The sequence below is a fragment of the Wyeomyia smithii genome, chromosome 2, assembly GCF_029784165.1.
Source record: "Wyeomyia smithii strain HCP4-BCI-WySm-NY-G18 chromosome 2, ASM2978416v1, whole genome shotgun sequence".
Lineage (NCBI taxonomy): Eukaryota > Metazoa > Arthropoda > Insecta > Diptera > Culicidae > Wyeomyia > Wyeomyia smithii.
Window position 1 is genome coordinate 20457813 of NC_073695.1, and position 21215 is coordinate 20479027.

A 21215-nucleotide genomic window follows, 5' to 3' on the forward strand; every position below is an offset into this window, starting at 1 on the left:
AGCATACGCCAGCTGAATATCTGTTGAAAGCAACGCAAGACAATCATTCGTCCCTTTGGCACGGCGGAAGCCAAATTGAGTTTCTGATAGTAGACCATTTGATTCGACCCAGTGGTCTAAACGACGGAGTATCATTTTTTCCATCAATTTCCGGATACAGGATAGCATTGCAATCGGCCTATAAGAGTTGTGATTAGAAGCTGGTTTCCCTGGTTTTTGGATGGCGATCACCTTCACTTGCCTCCAATCCTGCGGTACAATGTTTTGCTCCAGGAACTTATTGAACAAGTTCAACAAGCGCCTCTTGGCATTGCCGGGTAGATTCTTCAACAAGTTGAATTTGATTCTATCTAATCCAGGCGCGTTATTGTTACAGGACAGGAGGGCAACTGAAAGTTCTGCCATCGTAAAAGGTGATTCTATCGCGTCGTGGCCCGGAGACGCATCGCGAACAATATTTTGCTCAGGAACAGAGTCCGGACATACTTTCCTGGCAAAATCAAATATCCACCTACTTGAAGACTCCTCGCTTTCGTTGACCGTTACGCGATTCCGCATTCTTCGGGCTGTGTTCCAAAGAGTGCTCATCGATGTCTCCCTCGACGTCTCGTTCACGAACCGACGCCAATATCCACGTTTCTTTGCTTTAGCCAAGCTTTTAAGCTTGGTATCAAGCTCCGAATACCGTAAATAGTCGCCAGGTATACCTCCCGTCTGGTAGGCCTTAAACGCGTCGGATCTTTGCGTGTAGACATCGGAGCACTCTTGGTCCCACCACGGAGTGGGAGGCCGTTCTTTGATCGTTACGCCGGGATATTTCTTCGTTTGGGCTTGCAACGCGGCGTCGAGAATCAAGCCCGCGAGGAGGTTGTATTCTTCAAGTGGTGAATGATGTTGAATCGACTCGACCGCTTTTGAAATCATTTCCTCGTATAACTTCCAATCGACATTTCGTGTGAGGTCATACGGAATGTCAATTGGTCGCATGCGAGTTGACCCGTTAGTAATTGAAATAAGAATAGGCAGATGGTCGCTACCGTGAGGATCGAGGATTACCTTCCATGTGCAATCCAACCGTAGCGACGTCGAACATAAGGATAGATCCAAAGCGCTTGGGCGCGCTGGAGGTTTCGGGATACGTGTCATTTCACCGTTGTTTAAAATAGTCATGTCGAAGTCATCGCAAAGGTTATAGATTAAAGAGGAGCGGTTATCATTGTATGGGGAACCCCAAGCCACGCCATGAGAGTTGAAGTCTCCCAAAATCAAACGTGGCGAGGGAAGAAGTTCTATTAAATCAAAGAGCAGCCGTTGCCCAACCTGTGCTCTGGGGGGAATATATATTGAGGCAATACAAAGCTCTTTACCTTGTATTGTCATTTGACATGCGACAACTTCAATGCCTGGAATCGAGGGGAGGTTAATACGATAGAAAGAATAGCACTTTTTAATCCCTAAAAGTACTCCTCCATATGGGGTGTCTCGATCAAGGCGAATAATATTAAAATCATGGAAGTTGAGATCAATATTTGAAGTAAGCCAAGTTTCACAAAGGGAAAATGCATCGCATTTGTTTTTATTTATCAAAACTTTAAACGAATCAATTTTTGGTAAAATACTTCTACAATTCCACTGTAAGACAGAGATAGAATCCTTCATATACGCAGTTGAATTAGGCATCGAAGGATACAATCGCTGCAAGGAGAGGCCATTGGGCAGTCAACTGCTTCAAAAATGATCTAACTGTTGGGAGGAATGCTGTAAGAAAAATTTTAATTGGATCGGGTACATTGAAAGTTTCAAAAATCCAGTCCACAATGTCAGAAAATTTCACTAATCCAGAGTTTGTTTCATCAACTGGGAGTGTAAAAGGAGCAACTGGGGTTTTAGATGTTCCTGGCAGTGCTGGGAACTCCTTCTGGGACTTTAAATTTGCCAGCCCAGGAGGAGTTTGCTTCGGTTTTTCCGCAGCACTGTTTGGTTTGTTTGTAACCTTCATTTCACTTTGAGAAATCTTAGGACCTTTTCTGGGAAGTTTAGGAGAGGAAACACTTTTCCTCTTTCTAGACTCCCCAGGATTGGCGTAAGATGCTCCCGCTGGTGAATCGTCAGAATCGGTTTCCTCAGAGGGCAACAGATCGAAGGGGTTCGAAGTAACGGGAGAAGTGGTAACGGTCTTCTTCAGCATGTCAGCGTAGGAACGCTTTGAACGCTCTTTGAGAGACCGTTTTATTTTATCCCTGCGCTGCATGTACACCGCACATGTCGAGAGCTCATGCAGATTTTCTCCGCAGTGAATACACTTTTCAGCGTTAACACTGCAAGAATCTTCCGCATGAGACTCCCCACACTTGCCACAACGTGCCTTATTGCAGCAGTAGGCGGCTGTATGGCCTAACTGCTTGCAATTCAGGCAGTTCATGACGCGGGGCACGTAGAGCCTCACAGGGAGACGAACCCGGTGGATCGAGACGTGGCTTGGTAGTGCAGACCCGGCGAACGTAACTCGAAACGAGTCTGACGGAGTGTATACTGTTTTGCCACCGATGATCGATGCTGACCGCAATTGCTTGCAGTCGAGCACCTTTACTTCGGGACACGTTTTGTTCTTAAAGCACCCTTTGGCACTTTGCAGTATACACTCGACGGACAGACTCGAATCGGTTATGACACCGTCGATCTCCACGTCTCGTGCGGGTATGTAAACGCGATACTCGCGTGTGAAGAGCTCAGAGCAAGCTATATCGTTGGCCTCTTTCAGGTTACCGACCACGACACGGAGCTTGTTAGGCCGGACCTTGGAAATTTCGGTCACGCCCTTGTACTCCTTCGTCAGGTCTTTAGAAATCTGCAAGAGGTTCAACTTTTTCGATTTCGGTCCTGCCTTTGGCCGAAAATAAACAGTATAGCTGCCCTGGGCTCCGTCTGGGTAAAGCCTGGGGCGAGGGGGGACTGAAGAATGAACAGGGGAGGGGGTAACAGAAGGGTCAGGGTCAGAGGGGTTCGGGGATGGTGGCGCGGGAGGCGAGGGATCTACATCCATCGCGCTATGTTTAGCGCACTAGCGCTGACAAGAACACGTACCTTTTTATTTCTCCCTTCCAGTAAGGTTGGTTGTCCGATCGTTCGAAGTAGCAGCCGTTACAGCCAGCAGCACCAATACAGCAGCACCAAACAGCCACCAGCAGCGAGCCAGGTGTGAGATCACTCCACACAGCGATACGACTCGCTGACACTGATGGCTTCTTCTTTTTCCTCGTTTGTGTCTCGTCCACTGCTGTAGCACAATCCAGCCAGCAGCCAAATCGGCTTACGCACCAGCTGGCAGTCACGATGCGAAACAGTTGCACAAAGGAACGACCTTGAACCCGGATTTATTTCACTCGACCAGGCAAACAATGCCAACACTTGTTCACACGTCTTTTGTTTTATACTCTATCGGACCGATCACCAAACACGTCCAGTACTGATGCGTGTTCGGCACAGAATGGACTACAATTTTATCTGCCTTTAAATTGACTTTTGTGATTAAAATACACTTTCTTATAAGGAATTGTTTGCTTTATTATAACAAATAACATTATAGAACATTGAAAACCTAGCAAATTATTTCGAAAATTTATATTGAAGAAACTAATTTTAAGGGACATTTTATAGAAAAATATAGAATACCTCCTAAAATCTTTTTTTTTCATTATAAATTTTCATCATAATTTTCTAGAATTTTTCAATGCTCTATAATGTTGTTTGCTATAAGAAAACACACGATTCCACCGAAGAAAGTGTATTTTTATCTCTCGTATCTTTTGTAAATACAAAAAATTAAAAATACACTTTTGAAATTATGTGTTTTGTTATAGTAAATAACAATGTAGATCGGGATGCGGTATATTTTTCCAAATCTGTATCATATTTCCAGTTCGCTTAATTTTCGTTCTCTCTACTTCATATACTGTCTGCTTAATGAACCAACAATGTAGAACATTCACAAAATTTTGGAAAAATGACTGTGAAAAGTCATGTAGAAAAATAGATTTTACGGGGCATCCTATTGAAAACTTTTCAAAAGTCCATTTAACTATGTAGATGCTGTGTCTTCGGTAAAGTTATTTCTTATAACATATACTTTGCCGAACACAGTGGATTTTTAAGAGCCAGTTTACGAGAGCCGCCAATTTTTTTTAGAGAGGCTTTGCGTAATTTGGCATTCGCCTCCTGCCGCTATTCCCTTTCTGAGGGACGTTGTTTTGATGTTCTCCGATTGACCTGAAATTTTCAGGGTTTGTTTGGCTATTTAAGGTAGAAAGTTTTGCAATATTTCAATTTTTTTTTTCATTGAGGTTAAGTGGGGTAAAACGGCTCTTGAAAATGATATGTCCAAAAACGTCCAAATACTAAAAAGTGCAATAACTCCTTTTAGACTTGATGGATTTTTTTTAAAAATTTGTGATATTATTCTACACTAAGAGTTCTTCAAAACGCATGGTAAAAAGGTAAAATGACGAAAAAAAAAATGCATTTTTCTTTTAAAAGTTGTCAATTTTCAGGGTTATACTACACTTCTCAACATCGCTAGAGCAAATATCTGAATATAGCGTTTTCAAGAGCAACTCAAGAACTTTAACGTCATGTTGCTTCTGGAAGAAAGTTGAACACAAAAAACGATAGATATTGCATCGACACGGCGCGAAAATTAGTGAAGTTATATCCATGGTACTATCTACCTGCGTCAGTACACAAAATACTAATTCACGGTGCACAGATAGCTGACCACTTTTCGGTTCCGATAGGACAGCTCTCAGAACAAGCGCAGGAAGTATTGAACAAAATTATACGGGAAACACGTGAACATCAAAATATGGCTATTGTCAGCTAGAAACTAGAAATATCTTTACAACAAATAAAAATATCAAACCAATATATTCTACAAAAATGCGAGGTTTAACAGAATGAACAAAATCTTGGAACATCTTGAATTGTTTCGTAGATTACAGAAAAAGTTATGGACGAAAAACTAATTTCAGGAGTATTCCTCGTAAAACTCTATTTCGTCATATCAGACGTACAGAATTACAGATAGAAGATTACAGTGTTCAGCAATTCTTATTCTTATAGATTTTCCTACAGCTTTCCTGAAGAAAGCAATCTGGTATTTTGAAAATTAGAAAAAAATAGTTCTTATATCTAACTACTAGGGGGATTGATCAACAAACCGAAAACGCCAAAAGAAAGGCCTTGCTATATGGAACAAACTTGCTGAAGACACTGGGTACATACAATCAATATTTCACAGTCAAACCTAAAACGAACACGATTTTTCGAGCTTAGACCTGAAATGGGGTAAAACGGCCCTGAAAGGTTTTTTTCAAAAAAAACGTCAAAATCACCAAAATCGCCATATTTCCTGCTAGACCTAATAGATTTTGCTGAAAATTTGGATAATCTCTCTACCTTACCAGAACTACCTACTTTACAGAAGATACGCCATTTGGGGTAAAACGTTCCTTGAAAAAAAAATTTGAAAAATGCCGTAGACTTGATAGATTTACTGAGAATTAAGGGGTTATATACCTTTTTGGTCGAAAAAAATGGGGGAAGTTTGAAATTATTTTTAAGTGCATAGCACCATTTTTATTGCATCAAAGTGATATTTTTCTGAAAGTGCAGTTTATCAACAACAAAAAAAATATGTTTGATTTTGAGATATACCAATTATCACTGGAGTAATTGCCGTTTCCCCGAAACGCTATTTTTTGCAGAGGCTTGCGGTGATCCTGATAGAGACTCAGCGGGTCAACCGAAATCAAAAAACTCATATTATTTCATTAGTTTAGAAGTGTGCCGGGTCCTTGAACGATCGCTTTTATAAGTATTTTCTTTTCAGTGCAAACGAGAACGTTTTTCCCAAAAAATGCACGTTTTGAGCGCTAAAAATTGCATTAAAATTCTTTTTGCGCTGAAATGTAACTGTATGTTTCAAAAAACGATCGTTCAAGGACCGGCGAATTTAATAACGAAAATTAAAAAAAAAAGATGAAGGAAATCGGTTCAGTAGTTTTCCTTCCAATCAGGATCACGGCAAAGCCATTTTTCGGAAAACACTATTCCGAGGTAATCGCGTGTAAGGTTTCAAGTTTAGCTTATGCGGCCGTGGCGAGCCGCGCTGCAAATCGCTCTAACTTTCTTCCTATTGCTCAGATCTTTATGAAAATTTGTGAAAATGTTCTCAAGTTGTTGTCTTTGAATATAATGCAACAAAAAATTTTTCGGTTTTTTGAAAACTAAAAAGGTATATAACCCCTTAAGATTATTACTCTAGTTGAATACGAACTTAAGGGCCAGATGACGAAAGTGATAAATAGTTTATATGACGAAAATTAATATTTTTCTTGGAAAATACTTGGCAATTTTCGGGGTGCTTTTTTCTCGACAGAAAAGATCAAGAACCCGAAGTTAGCATTTCATAAAACAGTTACTAACTGCTACGCTTCTCAAGTCTTTTGCATGCACGCTTTCGAGATACTCTTTCTTCTTCATGCATTCCTCTGAGTAGCAGCAAGCACGCACGGACACGCAAAACCTTTTTTGTATTGCTACTCAGCGACTGTAAAACAGTACGTGAGTTCCTGCTAGCAAGTAGGAGTACACTACTAAAATTGCTCGGTTAGGACGAGTGCTTGAAAAATTGTGCTCGAGGACGAAAATGCTTTCTTCATCTACCCGGTTTTGCTTCGTGCACCGACAGCCGATACCGGAAGGTGTGGGGAATCGGACTGCTTGGGTATGTTTTTTATAGCAGTCTAATGCAAAATCAGCCGAAGCAAACCGGTGCCGGAGTAGTCCGTTACCGTAATGCATCTTGAAACAGTTGTACTCGGCTGGTTGTGCTCGCGAGAAGGGGACTACACCCGAGTATAAAAGCAGGCGCGCGTGTGTGCATATGATCTCGGGAGCGAATACGACCAAGGAAGACAGCGAGAAAGAACGAGAAATAGCTTGAATGGGGAATGCTTCAGTGTGTGACATCGGCAGCTACGAGAACCTCACTTGGGATGGTGCATGCTGTTTATGAGTGAGACTAACAACACTGCTTTTAGGTAGAATAATAACAAAATTTCAACTTCAACAGAACGGAGAATAATTAATAAAAGAAGTTTGCTGAAAACACTACAGCTCCGAAACCAATTGTTTTTGGGTCAAACCAATTTCGATCACGTTTTTGCAGCTATAGAAACAGTGTGCGTCAGTGGTCAACATTTATTTCTCTGATTTTCTTTTCAGGCTTAGGCAAAAGACAATTAAAACTCAGAAAAAAAAACCCAATATAAAATCCGACGACGCAGATTTTAAAATTTTCTAACGGTTTTACAGATGCTTCGTAGTGAATTTGAAAATCATTTGTGATAACTTTTATGAAGACTACCGACTGCTCGATTACTAAACCTAATTAATTGTGCATCTCTTATCAAACGGCCAGATTTCTCATGGTTAACGAATAACTATTCTCAAGATGATCTGATAAGCATCGCTCATGATTATTCTCATATTGAACAAAGTATACCAAAAACAGTTTTATAATGGTTTTGAAATGGTAAAATCTTTTTCATTCTTTTAAGACAGCAAAAAATCGGAGACTTTGATTAGAAAAATTGTTATCTTTACGACAAAAAATCTGATTTTGGTATGGACATTTCTGGAATGCCAAAAGCAAATATTTGTAAGCGGAATTCAATGGTGTACAGCGATTCATAATCATTTGATGAGAAAATTTTGACTTTATGAGGCGGGACTATGTCTTTCTTCTCTTTACTGTGGTACATCTTGTGAAAACTTGTGTAAGTAATGTTATAAAAGGAAACGTTTTCAAATGATGATAGCTTTCAGACAACTACACAGAATGTAATAATCACTGCGTCATTGGATAGTAAAAATTCACACGATTTTTATTATATGATAATTTCTTTTGCCATTCACGTGATGAGGTAAAGTTTCAAGATCAAATTTCACTGTACATTTTCTATACGAATGGCTCAATTTTTTATCTCAGACTTCAAAAAGGCAGACGAAACGATTCCAATCACTGCAACTCGAACATTTTTATCGAGCAATACATTTGGTGAAAATAAAAAAGAACGGGCCACTGTTGAATTCATCTCAGCATGAGGGTTTTAATTTGCTTGCTGCTGCAAACGGTTATGAAAGGCCTATATTGCAAATTTTGTTTGCTTTTACTTATACTGCGGCTATAGTCCTATGTGAAATTTGAGTGTTTTCTCATTTTTTTGCGAGAATGGGTCCGTTTTGGCATGCTTTTCAAGAATAGAATAGAAAAAAGTAAGCTTTAATCTCGAAGAGCATACCAAAATGGAACCATTTCCGCAAAAAACAAGAAAACATGGGACTTTAACATAGGGCTGTTTTGCGAATAGCGGCAGTATATTGGAGAGTTGATTGGCGGCGGATTTACGGCTCTAACACAGACATCAGAATGGTAGACTAAATGATTGCAAAAATACTTTCATTGACTAGCAATGCTAACCGAATGACACCCCATTTGAGCTAAACTTTCACATCAATGAAAATTGACCTGTTCGCGTTTTCCTGCTTGCCCGTATACATCTCCTTATGCAGCTGTCATAGAAGATTGTGTTCGCATTTCTTTGTAATTATGGCCATTGTGGTAATTATGCCATAGTAAGGACACGAAGCGTCGCGTTTATATTAAACTTGTCATAGCTGTATCTTACAACGTTAGGTAAAGTTAAGTTGAAGTTCAATAAAGCACATAATTCCACTTAGCCTCTTAGTTTGCTTAGACATCTATGGTATTGTAAATCGCCATACGGTAATGTAGGAAATCTAGAAATGTACGTTGGTTGTATTACCGGCTGAGCAGAAACCAAAAAATAGAACGACTTATTTAATTCTGTCCGACGTTTCATCACTGACCAGTGTCATCTTCAGAGGAGTGACAATACGTCGGACAATATGAAATAAGTCGTTCTATTTTTTATGACTGTAATAATAAAACAGGTAACGAGAGATTTTCAAAGTTTTGTCTAAAAGAATGTGTTTGTGTAATATACAAAATTTCCTAAAATAAATCTCTTATTTTGCAATTCCTGATTAAAACATACAAAAAATAAATTCTAATAGGTTTTTATGAATGACGATTATCGCACCAAATCAACAGAGGGGCTGGCAGAATTTTCACAAAATTTAATGAAACTTTGCGGGTGTGTACTAAACAAAGCCACTATGCATACTTTCTTTTCGAAAAATTTCACGATGAAAAGGTTTGAAGTTTTCGAACCTTTTTTATTAAATTTATGTATCGAAAAAATTCTCCCATTTAACTCCCATTTAAAAACTTGGAAAAAAACACGACCGCAAGTTTAACGTAGAATGACGACAGCCCAATGCCAATATGTTTTTTTGCAATCGGTTTGGGAATACACTCGATTGGGTTTAATGGTGTGAATCGGTAATTTTTAATGATAATTCTCTTCCAACTCTTTTTTAGCGTGGGACTACGTCTTTCTTCACTATACTAGGATACATTCTGTGAAAACAGAAATGAGCGTGTAACGTTTTGGGTAGGCGAAAAAGAAGATTTCAAATGCGAGTAGCTCACACACAACTGTACCGAATTCAATAATTAGTATGTCGTTGGATAGCTAAAACATACAAGATTTTTATAAAATGATAATTATCACTACCGTTTTCTCATAACATGGTGAAAATTACGAAAATGTTTCAAGGTCGAATTTTCCCATACACATTCTATACGATTGGTGCATTTCCCACTCAGATATCAAAAATGTAGATGAAACGATTCCAAGCGTTGTTTCAATAAATATTTATAGCACCTAAAAAACTGCAGCAGCTATGGCTCGTTATTTTAGTTCACCCATTCTGTATTCGAAAGACGAAGCGAACGGTTCTTTCTGGAGCAGCAAAAAGCGGGTGGTGGCAAATATTGGTCGCTTATAAAAGCGCGTAGTCTTACGTCAAGCCTAGGTTTGTGCAATTTGGCATACATACCCTTTAACTTTTTATTAATTGATTGATAACCTTGAAGCGAAGCGTTAATTTTGGATTGTCATTTACCGATGGCACGGAATATTTCTATAGGGTGATTTTTTAAGAATTTGGTTTTTCTCTAAAAAACGCATAACAATTACAAAACTGTACGAAATCTTTATTTGAGCCGATAAATTGGTTTGTGCCATTTACTTTTTAAAGATAAATTCATTCAAATGTTGGCCACGGCTGCGTTTTAAATGGTCCATACGAAAAGTTCAATTTTGGGTCACTTTTTAGAGCATTTCGGCTGGTATCTCGCGAATAACGCGTGTAATGTTGTCTTCCAAGGCTGGAATTGTTGTTGACTTATCCGCATAGACGAGAGACCCAACGTAGCCCGACAAAAAATAATCTAGCGGTGTTAATTCGCATGATCTAGGCGGCCAATTCACCGGTCCATTTCGTGAGATGAATTGCTCACCGAACTCATTCCGCAATATGTCCACTGATTCGCGCGATGTGTGGAACGTTGCTCCATCTTGCTGAAACCACATGTCAACAAGACCCAGCTCTTCCATTTCTGGCGAAAAAAAATCAGAAATCATCACGCGATAGCGAGCGTTATTGACCGTAACGTTGCGATTTTGATCATCTTTGAAGAAGTACGAACCAATGATGCCTCCAGCGTGTAAACCGCACCAGACCGTGCATTTTTCTGGGTGCATTGGCGATTCTCGTATTGCCTCTGGTTGCTCTTCGATCCAAATGTGGCAATTTTGCTTATTAACATACCCATTTAACCACAAATGAACACAATTTTTCGGTAAAAAAGTGGATTTTCGGCAAGTTGTTCTAAGGCCCATTCACCAAAAAATCGACGCTGTGGCAAGTCGTTCGGCTTCAATTCTTGTACGAGTAGTATTTTGTATGGCTTTACACCAAGATCCTTTCGTAAAATCTTCCATGTAGTCGAATAACACAAGCCCAATTGCTGCGAACAGCGTCGAATTGACATTTCACGGTCTTCCACTACACTGGCTGATACGGCAGCAATATTTTCTTCTGTACGCACTCTATGTATACGTGTTGGTGGGTTTATGTCCAACAGAGTAAAACTGGTTGGAAATTTCGTCACAAAAGCTTGAATAGCTTGATCAGTAGGTCGATTATGACGACCATAAAATGGTCGTAATGCGCGAAAAACATATTTCACAGAGGACGAGTTTTGGTAATAAAATTGTATTATTTGTAAGCGTTGTTCAGGCGTAAGTCTGTTTATGGTGAAATGGCAAACCAAACTGAGTATATTAGACTTTGACAGCTGTCAGAATTCCCGCGTGAACTGTCAAATCTGAATACACGAAACACCCAATAGCAAGAAAATCACCCTTTAGTTCATGTACTGTTCTACACACTCAATTTATCTCGGCAAAATTCCAAAGAGCTGATCGAACTCGGCAATTTTTTTGCGGATGTATCTTTCGACGAACATTCGGCAAATATAGCGATCTACCGTATACCAGCTAGCATTGACAATTCATTTGCCGATGTTCTTGAAAATCTTGCCGAAAACTTGTGGAATATTTCGCTAAATTTATCAGCTGTTGAGTTCTCGACAATAACATCGTAGTTTGTAGTAGTGGTCGGACATGTTGAGCAATGCTATGCAGTGCAGCGGTCCACCGATTACTGTAAGAATGAAGAAAATCCGTTGGAAATTGACCGAAAAAAATAAATTGGACAACTCAAACGTGCCGGAAGTGCCATAAATGGTTACAAATATGCCAGAAGGGATGGTAAATTTCGGAATAAAAATATAAAACGAACACCAAAAAAAAGTAAATAAAAAATCGAGTAAAAAATTCCGGATGATCGGGTCTCCGGATCATCGAGTCTGACTTGTACTCAATTGAACTACGGAGGCCGTATACATTCGTAGGGAACTTTCTACTGGCGGATTTATACAATATTTGCTACTGCCTGTACTAAAGAGAGTAGAGTGAACTAACGGATAGTTCCACGACACAAAAGACAACATCTCGTTCACTTGTGTACGACCGAAGGGGTAAAACAGATTCTTATAGTGCCAATGTTGGCAGTTGGCACCTTTTTGCATACCCGAGCTTCGCGGTATTTTTTTGCTGCTCTGTGTAACGAGTTAATATTGAAATATTAACTCATAGCTAAAACATTTCGAAACACCTCCCAAAGTCCTGTGCAGTGCTGATAAAAGTCATTTTCCCCAGCAAAATTCTTCGAAAATTACAGCCAATCATTTTCAATTTTCACTTCCAATGATCGCAGCACTCTTTCAGATACACTAGATTTTCGTCCTAGTAACGTGCTGTTATACTCAGATGAAATAGATCGCGCGCATCGTTCATGGTTACGGAATAAAATTTGACGACAAATCCAACCAAATGATCTTCACTTCAAAGCGAAAAAGAAAAACAAACAGTCTACTCAACCAACCAACCTCACCGAAACACTTTTTCATTAACACTGACCGATGCCTTGACAATCTTCGTTAACTGATAAACTGATTTTGTTGTCTTGCTTTCATCGCATGAAATATAATGAGGTGTTTTGTCAGTTCACTTCCATGCAAAAAGCGGGAAGGGAGAACTCTGAAAAGATTGTAAAAAAATAACGTTTCTGGATGCTTTTTTTCACTTTCACTCAAGACTGTCAACAAATATCAACCCTGGTCCTGTGTGCACTTAGGACCGTCACTTTTTTGTTAAATATTCGTCATCTTAAGGGTTTTTTTTTTCCAAAGGTTCTTTGCGATTTACCTTCACCGTGGAAATGTTGGCAGAAAACTGCTAGGATTATTTCACAATTTCACACATTAATATAGAAATTTGGCTTCTCTTCTTCAAAAATACAATTTTAACTTTTAGGATACTCGGCTCGAATGTGATGAAATTTCAGGAAATGCAAAAGTTTTACTGGGAAATTCACCATCTAAAAATAAAAAATCTAAATTCTGAATACACGAGTTGTTTAACATTTTTTGAACAAAATTCCGTTGAAAATTATTGTTTCTGTAATAGAAATTAGTAAGCGAAAAGTCTTCAAACAAATAAAAATCGAGAAATTAACTATAGATTTTTTTCAAGGCACCTCGGGCTCTATAGCCAAACCAAAAATGCCGTGTTTCTTTATGTTTGAGATCTTCGTATAAAACCAATAAGCAAATATATCACTAAACTTTGCTTTCGATGGACGACAGTTGGCAATCATCTCCGGAACTTCTTGGTAAAACTAAACAAAAAACGGTAAAAATACGGTACGTGATTAAAACTGATGCCTCCTCCGCATCCACTTTCGGACTCGTGCCGTAAACAGATGGCTTCGTTCGAGGCTCATAATCGTCACCAGCGGCGAAGTGTTAGTCGTCTTCCGCCTCTGCTTGTTAGCTAGCTAACGAAGGTGGCTACATAATCGTGCGCAGTGCCATCATCATTATAGCCCGTAGGTGGAGGTCAATTTGTTTGAACATGCATCGTAATGGATTCGTTGTGTACAGATGTCAAACATGAACGATGTTGTCGAAATGGGTTACGACATGAAGAGTTAATATTTTGTTGTTTGCTTTACATGCTTGAATTTTCATCGCTTGGATCGGCATGCCCCGAGGTGTACGACCTAGTTTTTTTCTCTCTCTCTAATAATTAATTCAAATTTGGCGCTAGATTCGCTGATACTTTACGTAAATAGATTCCAAGCCAAGGAAATGTTTACGCCATCATAATCCCAACGCAACGTAATCACGTTTCAGTAAACGAAACCAAGATAGAAAATCTAATCCTCGACGGCGCCTCACGTCAATCTAGCTCACCTGATTCGCGTTTAATTGAAAAGGGACCGAGAGAGGGAGCACAGAAATCGATTTTTACGATCGAAGGTGTTGCTGCGTTCGTCGTTTTCCTGTCGACCGAGAAGAGTAGTAGATAGGTAGAATCCGTACTACGATCCGCTTACCTGAATTAAAAGAGAAAGAAAAAAAGAAGAAAAACAGTGGTTAATTAAAACATTTTAAAACATCGTAAAACTACGACTAGATAAGTAAACCGGCCAGTTGTGTGCGGCAAAACCAGGCGATGGTTTTCTTCGCAAGACAGATACAGCCTCATCTATTTCTCTGTCACTGAGTCGTTGCATTTCAGCAAAGAGAGGGGACAACGGCTGTACGGCTGCTTCATTAACATCAGACTGCACCGTGGATTAAAAACAACTTATTATGAAACGGTACCACATGGAGCGCCCAAAAGCTATGCAATCAATTCCCGCTGAGCTTACGGTAGCTGTGCCTTCGTCCCTTGCTCTCCGGGAGGAGGAGGCAGCAAAACATAATAAGGAAAGCGGTAAAAAGGATTAAACTTGGAAAATAGCAACATTGTTGAGAAAAGATATTCCCTTGCGGTTTGAGCCCCGGGGGGTTGTGTGTGCGGTTGACTAATGATTTGCGGATAGAAACTTCTGAATTACTTTCGAGTGTAGTACTAAAAGCCAAGTCGAGTGTTTCACTTTCAAGCGCTGTTGTTGAACTGGCTGTGTAGTAGGTACTATTTTTCATTCTCCACCGAGCGCCGTTATTTCGGGGGGCCAGTTTCTCTCCATTGGCAACTGTTGCTTGTGAACTGTATGAGAAAATATTTCATTGGATTTTTTTTTTGTTTTTCTCTGGAGCTTATGTTACGCTGTTGCGCCCGGAGGGAATGAAGTCGATAAAAGAACTTATTTTTCGTTTGTAATTGTTCCACACAGGAGTTAAAAATGTTTGGGAGAGCGGAAGAGAATCTCCAACTATCAAGAAGCGTTTTGGTCATCCATAAAATAAATTCGACTGAAAATTGTTTCAAAATGTAAAGGTGTGTCTTCGTCTTGAACCTATTCGAATTGTTTGGCAAAATCATGGAAGACAGAGTTGTACTGTCAGACACAAATAGCCGGTTTTTCCTCGGTGAAAGAGGTTGCAATTAAACGCAAATGAATCAATTGTTATTCCATAACAATAATGTACACTGTTACAGTAAATCTAATAACAGTTAGAACCATTTCAATGCCAATTCTGCAACACAAAACAATCGATTTCTAGAGAAGTCTGAAGCTGTACCAGGTCTCCCATCGCAATCACAAATCCACGATGCATCCAAGCTATCGCCGCACTGGAAGCACTAACCTTGCAGCTATTTTTGCAATGAAGCTGTCATTCTCATTAAACCTAATTAAAATGTTTTACAGCGTTCGGCCCGTCCAATCGAGAGCCGCGACTGGCCAGGAAAAGTTCCTCGATGCCTCGGGGGGGAGCAGCCGCCATGGAAGCAGAGATAAAAATAAAAGCTCGCAAAAAGGCAATTAATTAACCTGCCATTCGGTGTTTTCCCCCTCGTATGGCGGTGGGGTGCCCTCACATCCCAACGGCGCAGCCACGATGAATGACATAGCGCGTCTGTGTTGGATAGGCGGCGCTACCGAAAAAAAGCATCACTCCGGGTTCACCGGCTGATGATAGCTGCGGGCTTAGCACTGGTAGCGGATGAAATATATTCATTTGAATTGCAAAATAAATTCCGATATACAATCTCGAAACCGTACGATGCCGGTGAAGATGGTGACAAAGCGAGAAATTGCGATCTCTTTGAGTGCGGTAGCCGAGGTTCGTCGCTTACGCGCAGTACTGGCTGGGTTCGGTTGGGAAGACATTCAGAACTGCACTTTTGCAAGAACAAGAAGATTTTAGAATAACCACTGGAATATGTTTGAACAGAAACGGTACGGTTTGAAGTGAATCTAGATTCTAGTTAAACAATGCAAAAAAGGAAAACTAGTAGTTTGTGTCTATAGAATGTACACTTCTACAGACAGGCTGCTTCTTCAACACCTCTCGTAGCAAAGCATCTTTTGTACGGTAGTCGCGTATAGGTACGTACCTATTATTGACAGCGATTTGCGTTGTTTCTTCGCAGAATATTTACTTGCGCCGGTGTGTTTTGTTCTAGGTTTAGCACAAAACAATCACATTTTCACTGTGCCTGTATTTGAAGAGAATGTTTGAGTATATCCACCGATTTTCATTTTAATGTGTGCGACGTTTTATCTCCAGCAGCGGTGTGCGTCCGAGATCCTTCGTGTAAATAGAGTAAAATAATGCTTTTCACAAATTTCTATGAAAGTTAACCCCACAGTAGTGGTACATTTCATCAGCCCACCGTCCCCGCAGGCAACAGAAAAGAACAAAAGCAGTTTAAAGTACTTTTCCGCCCTCACATACACCCGCGACTAACAATTCACCCATTTCAACGCTAACGCGTTGACTTGGGGGCACAACAGACGGGAACCGTTCACAATGCGTGGGGAAAGATAAACGTTGATTCCAAGGTGCATTTAGAAGATTAAACTTTTCACTTGATTTCTGCTTGTTGCTATATGGAAATGTTTTCTTTCGAAACAAAAACGAATCATTTGATGGAGTATCACACGCCAGTTCCATTCTGCTGCTATGCGCAGTCGGTTGACTGCTACCATTCTCCGTAATTGCTGCCTGTGTTGGTGGGACGCTATCTGCGATAGTAACATTTATAATTTTCCAGAGCAGCCATTTGTGGAATTAATTTAGCTTTGCAATTCATAGCCACCGCCACAATTACCATTAGAACGAAACGATTCCAACCGTGCGCACGAGGCTAAGCAAGGCAGAAATTCGCCTGTGCTATCTCTGTGGCACCACGGTGGAAATTCCCGGATGAAACCACCTGATTTTGAATCAATTGTTGTCATTGGTTGTTCGCGACAATTGAGCGAAAAAGATGCAGTCAACCGCGATCCATTGATTGTGTTGGGATTACTGCGGCTAGGCAGTCAATTGGTGGCAGACGTGTAGCGATGTTCGCTTTGCGCTGATAGTGATTTTCGTTTAGAGGAGCGGGTGGAAGATATCTATACATATAAAAATGAAGCTCTGTCTGTCTGTCTGTTCCATATAGGCTTGAAAACTACTGAACCGATCGGCGTGAAATTTTGTATATAGGGGTTTTAGGGGCCGAGAAAGGTGACTAAGATAGTTTGAGACCCCTCCCTCTTCTGGAAAGGAGGGGTCCCATTCAAATGAAATACAAATTCATGCACATCTCAAAATCTAACCAAGTAAATACAACCAAATTTGGCATGTGGATGTTTTCAGAAGTAACAAATATGTCCATGTTGATTTGACACCCTTCCCTCTTCTGTAAGGGAGGGGTCCCATACAAATGAAATACAAATGCACATCTCGAAAACTAATCAAGCAAATGGAACCAAATTTGGCGTGTAGATGTTTTTAGGAGTAACAAATATGTCCATGTTGATTCGATACCCTTCCCTTTTCTGGGAGGGAGGGGCCCCATACAAATGAAACACACATTTCTGCACATCTCGGAAACTAACCAAGCAAATGAAACCAAATTTGGCATGTGGATGTTTTAAGGAGTAACAAGTATGTCCATATTGATTTGACACCTTTCCCTCTTCTGGAAGGGAGGGGTCCCATACAAATGAAACACAAATTTCTGCATATCTCGAAAACTAACCAAGCAGCAAATGGAACCAAATTTGGCATGTAGATGTTTTTAGGAGTAACAAATATGTCCATGTTGATTCGACACCCTTCCCTTTTCTGGAACGGAGGGGTCCCATACAAATGAAACACACATTTCTGCACATCTCGGAAACTAACCAAGCAAATGAAACCAAATTTGGCATGGGGATGTTTTTAGGAGTAGCAAATATGTCCATGTTGATTCGACACCTTTCCCTCTTCTGGAAGGGAGGGGTCCCAAACAAATGAAACACAAATTTCTGTACATCTCGAGAATTAACCAAGTAAATAGAACCAAATTTGTTGGGTGGATCTTTTAAGGGGTAACAAATATATCCAAAATGGTTTGACACCCCTCCCTCTTCTACAAGGGAGGGGTCCCATACAAATGAAACACGAATTTCGCACAGCTCGAGAACCAATCAACCAAATACAACCACATTTGGTATGTGAATGGTTTTAGAGGTAACAAGTTTGTCCATAGTAGTTCGACTCCCCTCCCTCTTCTGTGAGGAAGGGGTTCATAACAAATGAAATACAAATTTCTGCTTATCTTGAGAACTAACCAACTGAATGGAACCAAATTTGGCAGGTGATTGTTTTTAGGGGTAACATGTATATCCATAATGGTTTGACACCCCTGTCTCTTCTATAAAGGAGGGGTCCCATACAAATGAAACTCAAATTTCGCACAGCTCGAGAACCAATCAAGCGAATATAACCAAATTTGGCAGGTGAATGTTTTTAGGTGTAACAAACATGTCCATAATGTTCCGACACCCTTCCTTCTTCTGGCATGTCTCCAAATACCATTTAGAAATCTAAGATGGCGACTTCCCATTTCTGAAAAATAGCGGCAAATGACCAAACACCACCCAACATGGGTATTTCCGGAATTGTTATGATGCACTGAAGCCATAAATCGACCTCAGACAACATTTCGAATTGTAAGATGGCGAGTTCCGGTGTCTGGAAAACAGCCGAAAATGACCAAATACCACACAATATGGGTGTTTCTTCAACCAGATTGACGCTCAGAGGCCAAAAATTGTCTCCTAATGCCATTTTGAAATCCAAGATGGCGACTTCCGGTTTCTGAAAAGCAGCGGCAAATGACCGAATACCACCCAATATGGGTGTTTCCGGAATTGTTATGATGCACTGAAGCCACAAATCGACCTATCAAACTCAGACAACATTTTGAATTCTAAGAAGGCGACTTCCGGTGTCTGGAAAACAGCCGAAAATGACCAAATACCACCCAATATGAGTGTTCCTTTAACCAGATTGACGCTCAGAGGCCAGAAATTTTTTATAAATGCCATTTTGAAATCCAATATGGCGACTTCCGGTTTCTGAAAAACAGCCGAAAATGACCAAATACCACCCAATATGGATATTTCCGGGATTGTTATGATGCACTTAAGCCACAAATTGACCTCAAACAACATTTTGAATTGTAAGATGGCGACTTCTGGTGTCTGGAAAACAGCGGAAAATGACCAAATACCACCCAATATAAGTGTTTCTTTAACCAGATTGACGCTCAGAGGCCAAAAGCTGTCTCCTAATGCCATTTTGAAATCCAAGATGGCGACTTACGGTTCCTGAAAAATAGCCCAAAGGACCAAATACCACCCAATATGAGTATCACCGGATCCAGAATGATGCAAGGATCTATTAATTGACTTTAGACAACAGTTTGAATTGAAAAATGACAACTTCCGGGAAACAGCCGAAAATAACCGCATACTACTACATATGGCAATGATGTAGAGAAGCATTGACCCTGGACACCATTTTTCAGTTTCTGGAAAACAACGAAAATAACTGAAATGCACCCAATACATATCCGGAATAGAGGTCATGTACAAAAGCCAAAAGTCGAGGATTTGACATTCCGATAAAACCAATCATTTTTAAACGATGTAATCCAATCGCAAAGAATTAATGAATTTGAAATGTTTAAAATTATTAAATTAAACACGAAAATAGGCGGGACGAAGTTTGCCGGGTCAGCTAGTTTGCTATAAATGAAAGCTGAACCATAACTTCTATCAGATGATATGCAATAATGTTTATTGATTTCGTTGTAGAGGAGTTTCGTATTTTGGCAATAATATGGACAGTTTTTTTAGAAAATTTCTCACTATTAGAAGAACAATAAAATACGAAAATACTTCAAACCTATGCATAACGACCTATAATCCAGGGTCTCCTACGAAAGGCGGAATCACGAAAGGCAGAATCACGAAAAGCAGAATTACGAAAGGCAGAATATTTCATAAGGCAAAATCACAAAGAGCACGAATGGCAGAATCACAAAATGCAATATTCAAGAAAGCCACTAAAGGTTGCTTTTGCATGCACCACTAGCAACGGATTTGATTCCTCTCCCTAAGCCCGTTAAGATCAAGGGCACCAGGGTTGTTGAAGCTAGCTTGGCAACGTACACCATAACGGGCCCAATCATTATTATTTTGGCTGGGGAAATAACAAGTTATTTCCCCAGCCAAAATAAGTTGCTATTGAATGAAATGTTGCTTTGTTTGTGCCACATTTATGTAAGCAAACCCCAACAGCAAAGACAGGTGCATTAGCAACAGCAGCCAAAGTTGTGATATCAGCAGCGCGAATAGTAACTTACTGGTGTGCTTAGATCGCTGCTAGTGCGTGCTAGGGAGTAGCAGCTGTAACTAGTTCTGCTGGCCCGTCTCGAAGGTAAAATTTACTAGTCACTCTCATCGACTCGAATTAGGCGGTCAATCAAAATTGTTCGTTCAATTAGAATTATCCCTCTCGTGATCGACAGCCTTCATGTTGTAGCTGATGGGAAAAATATAATAAAATACTTAATTTTTATCGATGAGTATTGATACTCCAAAAAATTAAACAGAGCTCAACATGTCGTCGAATATCTTCATAAAATTGATAGAAAGATTAATTAAAAAAGTAGGAGGGTGGTATTCAAGACACGACCGCATGACGTTGACTACCGTATTCTTATAAAAAAAATCCATTGAAGCAAATAGTAGAGGGAATTGCAACGCTTCTTTTACAAAACTTCTGTAACAAAATTTCGAGGCACCAAAAGGTACCAGTTGCCGATTATTCTCGTTTACTGGTTTATCCGTCCAGAATTCCAGCCATTTCAGTATTTTGCAGTAGCTATTTATTACTAACAGCCACCAGCATAACAGGTGAAACCGGCACGAGATGACCGGTACTATTTTGTTTTTCCTCCTTTTAGCTGCTAACACCGAGCGTCCGTATGTATCCGGTACGGTTTAATAATGAAACTGATGGAGTGAAATGTTCGAACGATACGTTTTATACCAAGGCTTCGTCAGATAATTAGAAAGAAGGAGGGGCTACATAGATGATGGAATGGTAGAGACAAATGTTTCTTGAAAGCTGCGCCGGCCGCTGTCGTAATATTAACACCAACACAAACATGCTTTTTTGCAAGGTTTTTTCCGCTAGCAGCAGCATTTGGTAAAACAGAAAATTCACTTTTTCGACCGATGAAAAATGCACAGGCAGTGCGTAAAATGTTCGATATTGAAAAAAATGGTCTTAGAAATGCATGAAACGTTGGGATCTGGTA

At 40.0% G+C, this 21215-nt stretch overlaps 1 protein-coding gene across 4 annotated transcripts in view; it reads right to left on the reverse strand.

The window, feature by feature from the left end:
- The window catches only part of LOC129720813 (bifunctional heparan sulfate N-deacetylase/N-sulfotransferase), a 328426-nt gene that overhangs the window by 163666 nt on the left and 143545 nt on the right, over positions 1-21215 (reverse strand). For 2 of the 4 annotated variants that reach the window (XM_055672583.1, XM_055672581.1), the window contains one exon: positions 13871-14013. The exons of the other annotated variants lie outside the window; for them this stretch is intronic. The gene's annotated coding sequence lies outside the window, so the exon portion shown is untranslated. The remainder of the gene's footprint in view (positions 1-13870; positions 14014-21215) is intronic. 4 annotated transcript variants of the gene reach the window in all.